The sequence below is a fragment of the Mus musculus genome, chromosome Y (genome assembly GCF_000001635.26).
Source record: "Mus musculus strain C57BL/6J chromosome Y, GRCm38.p6 C57BL/6J".
In the NCBI taxonomy this organism is placed as follows: Eukaryota; Metazoa; Chordata; class Mammalia; order Rodentia; family Muridae; genus Mus; species Mus musculus.
In genome coordinates this window covers 15,613,335-15,620,426 of record NC_000087.7, presented here as the reverse complement: position 1 = coordinate 15,620,426, position 7,092 = coordinate 15,613,335, and the positions used below count along the sequence as shown (strand labels likewise).

The following is a 7,092-nucleotide window of genomic DNA, read 5'->3' as shown; positions in this document are numbered from 1 at the left end:
ATAGCTGACTGTGAGCATCCACTTCTGTGTTTGCTAGGCCATGGCATAGCCTCACAAGAGACAGCTAAATCTGGGTCCTTCCAGCAAAATCTTGCAGTGTATGCAATGGTGTCAGTGATTGGAGGCTGATTATGGGATGGATCCCTAGGAATGGCAGTCTCTAGACGGTCCATCCTTTTGTCTCAGCTCCAAAGGTAGTCTCTGTAACTCTTTCCATGGGTATTTTGTTCCCAATTTTAAGAAGGGGCACAGTGTCAGCATTTTGGTCTTCAATCTCCTTAAGTTTCATATGTTTTGAAGATTGTAACTTGTATTTTGGATATTCTAAGTGTCTGGGCTAATACCCACTTATGTCACCACTAGGGTACTGGTTATTCTCCTCTGCTTCTCATTTGGTCAGAGTGATTTTCATTTTTATCTCATTTGTCTAAGATGCCAGCATGCCCTGCTTATAGACTGTGGTACAACAGATGTTTAACTTTCATAACTATTGGGTAGTGTTTTGATTTTTCTGTGTTTGCCTGAAGGAATAAAGGGGATTATTCCTCCAGCCCATAGTGACAGGCATGCTTTAGAGAAGTCAGGACTAGTGGTTCTCAATCTTCAAAATGTTGTGAAATTTAATATACAGCTCTACAACAATAATGTTATTTCATTGCAACTTCATAAATATAATTTTGCTATAGTCATGAATTGTAAAGTATATATCTTATAAACAAGATATATGATATGTGACACTTGTGAAAGAGTTGTTTGAACACTCAGATGAGTCTCATTCCATGGTTTGAAAAGCACTAATTTGGACATAATGGGGCTACAGCTGCCAATGTAGACTGTTCATCCAGTGTTGCTGGTCAGAAGTCTCCGTACTTTGAAGGCAATGGGTTTTCCCAGGAAAGGCTTCTTCTGAGTCCCCAATCTTCTGTCAACACCTGTTCACCTTGGTGATGATCACTGATGTATCAAATGACCATACTTAGTAAATTAAGTAATACAGTTTTCTTTTCCACCCTAGAAAGTGGGGATTCTAAAAATATGTCTACTAGCTAAAAGCAGTGATGGTGCTCTTCCTAGGATTCCTTACATAGTGTCCTCCTTGGATGTTCCTCTCTGATCTATACTCACCATCTATGTTACTTCCTCTCATGAACAGCACACATGATAACACTCAACCCATCTGATCTTCAGTCAGCAGAAATATACTAATTATATTTCGCATATGGCCCAGTTGCTCATGATTCTGAGGCATAATCATGCATGTTGTATTGCCAAACAGAATGACACTAATTGTCTAATATATAATGAAGCATATTTTGTATGACTTATTTCAGGAGTCTATATATTCAATGATGAACACACCATCAGCAAACGAATGAATTCTTGTGAGATGATGTCATCACAGTGGGATCCAATGTGCTAGAAAGAGAAAAGAGGGAACCAAATTCCCTTTCATAATTACACCTTTTCTATAACAGCATTATTAAATTATTTTTTATATAGGTCATATCCCTCCTGACCCATTCAATTTCTTCCAAATATATTCACAGCTAGGGATTAATTTTCAGAAAATTATTTTGGGGAAACACATGTGATTATTTCAACATCTATAGTAGTGTGGGGGCATTATTCTCCCTACATCATGTACACTTAAGATCTTTAGATACCTCCTTCCCTGTGATAGCCTTGCAGCTCACTGAGTGACATGTGCATTTGATGATAAATGATACACAAACATTGAAGCACATTACCAGATCCTGTCACCCATATCAATCTCAAAATAGCAAGAACCACACGTGAGTAGAAAAATACAAATACATTTTATAGTGTCTTGAAGCTAAAATCCCCAAATTAATCAAAATATTATTTGGACTCTGTTACTTTATACCAGTGTTTTTTTAAGTGTACAAGTCGCAGGCCTTTTCTTTGACCCTTTGCACAGGTTTATAGTGTCCTTTTACCATCTTCATCCTCCACACTATCTTCCATTGCTATCAGATCTCCCCCCTGCTGCTGCCCTTACTCTTCCAAAATACCTCCTATTTTTTAATGTCCCTCATTAAATTTATATTTTCACAAATGTCATTTTGAGTTTTACTTGTCTATCCTAATATATTGTATTTTACCGTTCCATCCATTTTTTAAAAACAAAGCCCTGCACTAATACACATAGATGAGAAATATATTAATCTCTCTCTCCCCCCTCTCTCTCTTTCTCTCTCTCTCTCTCTCTCTCTCTAACTCTCTCTCTCTCATTTTTAAGACATTCATCCAGTAGTTGACATCTAAAATCACTCCATAGCATGTATGTTTCATACAGTGAGGCAATCAATATTGATGATATGGATATGTAGTGGTCCTTCTTAGATTTTTTTTTGTGTGTGTGTGTGAACTTAAATCAACATGGGAAGATAGAATCTCAGATAAAGAACTTCCTCCATCACATTGGCCTGTGGCCACACCTTAAAGAATGTATTTTTTTTTTGATGACTGTTTTTGAAGGATCTAGCTTTCCATGGATAGTGTCATATCCTATGCAGAGGATGTACAGGGTGTGGTGGGGACCATGGAAGGTACTGAAAAGGATTTTTTTTGAAGAACTGAAGATCTATGTGCCATAAACAATTAAAGTGTCCTCTAATTTGTAAGAAAATTTTATATGTACCTGTGTCCAGTATTCTGTCTACACACATTTCAAAAGTAAAATTTCCTCATCTATTTCATGATGTTTTACTGCATTTTATCTATGAAATTCCTTATAATCAGAAGTGTTGGTAAATTATAAAAACCATTAAAATATGACTGGGAGATATCAGGTTGGTTTTAACTTCATCACAACTATGTAAGCATGCCCAAGATCTATGTTTTCCTCTTACTTTCCAAAGAATTCATAATTCATGATTGCCATTGGTTTCAATACATGTCATTTAACCCTGTCAAATTCCAGCTTTGTTTGCATAAAAATAGTCCTCCTCTAAGTGTGGGTTTTCATAAAGTGAAAATTGGTGTTCTATCCAGTGTGCTGCCTCAAAGAGTCTGGCAATATTTATGATAAGAAGCACAGCTTAAAGATAACCAAGGGAAAGGTTGGAACATGAAAAATAACCACCATGGATGATGTCAAGTCAGAAACAGAAGACTTTCTCAGAACGAAAATAAAAACAAAAATGAAACAAAACAAAACACACACCAAACAAATAAATAAAAATCCAACAACCAAACAATAAAAACAATGCAAGGGTGAACTTCTTTGGCAGAATATTACTCAGATCATCAGGCCTTTCAGTTGGGATTTCATTTTTTATTTCTAGCAGGCCATATGAAAAGGTAAAGTCGAGATGCTGAACGTTTCTGAGTGTAACTAGGGAAGGAACCAGCCTGAGAGGGTTTCTATGATGTACATTGAACTAGTGTGATGTCACAGAGCACTGCCTGGAGGTTTCCCATCTATTCCACTTGGAGGCGCTAGAATCCACTGAAGGTGAGTTCACTATCTTCACAGTGGTGTGTCAAAGCCAGGTCATTTTTTCCCACAGGGTTTTCGTGCCTCATCTGTATCAGGAGACAGAATCTTGACGACTAGGATATTTTTCTTTGGGTAAGTACATTTATGAAGTAATTGGGACCCTGATAGCTACAGAAAGCTAAAAAATTTCTCTCCTACAGTGAGTTACTGTACATTCTACTTTCCCCATGTTTATTAGCTAGGGAGATGGATGGTCTAGGTTAGTTTATCTCCTGAATTTATTATCCTTGCTAACAATATCTAGTTTACAATTCCACGAAAATGCCAAAGCTCCTCTTTGTCCATGTGCACGCTAGAAGATATTAGTTCTTAATGGCTGATATTGCCTCGACTTGTTGAGTTCTTCTTAAGTTCAGAGATGCAATGGCTTCATCAAATAATCATGAAGCTGGGTCAGGAGAAACAATAAAGTACGACAGTGGTGTGCTGTGTCCCTGGGCAGATATTTGTGAATGCAGGCACTTAGCTCAGAGCTTGCACGTACAAGAGAGTCGTGGTTACCCCTCTGGCCTTTTTTTTTTTTCTTGATCATTGGGGAGTAATAATCATAGCACCACCTAAATTTACATAGAAATTCAAGGAGAGGGTCCTCCTCAGCGATGATTTTCGTTTGTTTTCTTGTACTTGTTGTCGTTGTTGTTGTTGTTGTTGTTGAGACAGGGTTCCTCTCTATAGCACTGGCTGCCCTGGAACTCACTTTGTAGACCAGGCTGGTCTCTAATTTAGAAATCTGCCTGTCCTTGCCTTCTGAGTTCTGGGATTTAATGTGTGTACCACCATGGCTGACTTATTAACTTCTTGTTTTTATAAAATTAATTTTAGAAGCTCAAAACTGTTTAGCATAGTATTCTTCACCTGCTCAGAAGTTCTCTTAGCAAAGAGTCTTGGTCCAGCATTCACTCCCAGCCCATAACCATTGCCCATCAGGAACTCATATATATGACAGAGGCAACAGCATTGTGTCTGGTTTAGCGGGCAAGATCTTCAGTCCCAGGCAATGGGCAAGTATGATATTTGAAGAGAATGAAAGACACAAGACAGTGTGATCTACCACAACAGGTCTACAGCCAGGTAGAAGACAATACCTCTGAAGAGTCTGAGCATGACATCACTCCAGAAGAAGAGTAGGAGGAAGCCTTCTTCCCAGGCTCTGGGGAATAAGGTTGGCTGCAGAATTTCTCACAGTTGGAAGGAAGGTAATGAGCCTGCCACCCATTGGAAGGCCATCATTCTAGGTCAACTGTCAACAAACCCTTCACTTTATTTGGTGAAGTATGACGGAATTCACAGTGTCTACGGACAGGAGCTCCACAGAGATGAGAGGATTTTAAATCTTAAGGTCTTGCCTCACAAAATAGTTTTTTCCTCAGGTGAGGGATGTCCACCTCGCCAGTGCCCTGGTTGGCAGAGAGGTACAACACAAATTTGAGGGGAAAGATGGCTCTGAGGACAACTGGAGTGGGATGGTGCTAGCCCAGGTGCCATTCTTAAAAGACTGGTTTTACATTTTCTACTAGAAGGATCTGGTACTCTACGTCTATCAGCTCCTGGATGACTACAAGGAAGGTAACCTCCACATCATTCCAGAGACCCCTCTGGCTGAGGCGAGATCAGGTGATGACAGTGACTTCTTAATAGGTACCTGGGTGCAGTACACCAGAGATGATGGATCCAGGAAGTTCAGAAAGGTTGTTTACAAAGTTCTAGCCAATTCTAATGTGTACTTTATCAAATTTCATGGTGACCTACATATCTATGTCTATACTCTGGTGTCAAATATCACTTAAATTGAAAAAATCACAAAGTACAGAAATGTAAACTTATAGGATTGAAAAAAAATGTTTGTTTTTCTGTGTTGGGTACCTATGGATCTTTGACAACCTCAGTATCTTTGTCAATAAAATTTGTTTTGTTCTAAAAATTAATAAGTGTGACATGACATGCTTTTAGTGAACACTTGCTTTTGTTGTTGTGAACACTCTACTTGTTGAAAGAGATGGACTATGGTGGAAAGAACATCAAAGGAAGATGAAAGTTGCAAGTCAGGCTGTGAACAGTGCATACATCTAATATCACACAGGCTAAAATGGACAGGACTTAGCTTCTGTGTTCTGTATACTGAGCAAGGAATTGGAGATATGACTTAGAGGAGCAGGGATGTCAGCAAAAGATGGATTTTAGGAAGAAGGGGAGAAAGACAGGACATAGATAGAATCTCTGGTATGAAGTTAGAGGGAGAAACAACAAGTTGGGGAAAGAGTGATAGATAAAAGGGATGTGGCCTTGTTACACAAAGTGCAACCCAGAAAACTGATCCAAAGAGACTCAGAAATCAGACAAAATCAGGTTTCATTTGAATAATGAAACCTAATGAAACTTGTCTCTCATTTTAAGATTTATTATCTATATTCATATGGTGGTAGTAGGGCATGAGCTTGAGAGTATAGGTGACCACAGAGACATGATTTGTCAGATCCCATGGAGCTGTTATTAAAGCTGATTGTTAACCATTGGATATGAATTCAAGAAAACAAATCCAGTTTTTTTTGCAGTACAATGGTGCTCTTAACAACATGGTCATCTCTCTATTCCCATTAAGATATCTTTTTAAGAAATTCAATACTAACATGCAGAAAAGATACTAGGAAGAAGTTAAGAAAGTTTAAATTGATGGTGACCTTTAAAAACAATAAAGGACACACAAAGGAGTAGAGGACACTGAGGGACAAATTAATTCTAAGATGAAGTTCTCAAAATGTGAAGCAGGAGACCCAGGAAGAATAGAAATTTTCTGCAAATAGTTAAAATTGGGCATATCAACATTAGGTTCTTTGGTTTCTTAAGAAATAGCCAGCCGATCAGTTCAAAGAGTAATTTAAAAGAGAAAATGAGTACACTGTGAGATAATATATGGTGGGGAATGGATCCTGAGTGCTTTCCCTGAGCACTCTTTGCCTGGGATGAATCCTGTGATCTTTTGGAGGTCACTGTTGAGTGCCCCAGATGACCATCAAAATGCTCCCACACTGGCCTGTTTCCTTGGCTCTCCTCCAAACATCTGACTCCCAACATACCTATGTACCATTTCAGCCTGTCTATTCCCTGGAAATTCCAGTCTTAAATTTATGTGTGACCTTATTCTCAGAAAACAGTGAAGGTGTATTCAATGCATATGTGCTGACCTCTTTTCTATGCCAGTTCTCATGGGTTTCAAACTCTATGAGGTTGCCCAATATGTTGGTCACTTCTCCTGAGTAGCCCTTGTGCTTCATGGGGGTCTTACTGGGTCCCATATGCACTCTGAGTGTTTCTTTTGTTTGTTTGGTTGGTTGGTTTTGTTGTTGTTGTAGTTTTGTTTTTGTTTTGTTTTTTGTTTGTTTGTTTGTTTTGTTTTTGTTTTTGTTTTTGTTTTGTATTTTGTTTGTGTTTTTAGTCAGGCTTGTCATGGACACAATCATTTGTGTTTTTTCTCTAGAATAAGTTTGAATGCCAAATGACTTGAAAATACTCTCTATTGCTCATTAATTTTGATATCTGGGAGAGTTTCTGTGCTAGCTGGTTGTCTTAAT

At 38.4% G+C, this 7,092-nt stretch overlaps 1 pseudogene; it reads left to right on the top strand.

Moving 5' to 3' along the window:
• Positions 1 to 4,625: 4,625 nt before the first annotated feature.
• On the top strand, positions 4,626 to 5,310 carry Gm38185 (annotated as a pseudogene).
• Positions 5,311 to 7,092: the final 1,782 nt, after the last annotated feature.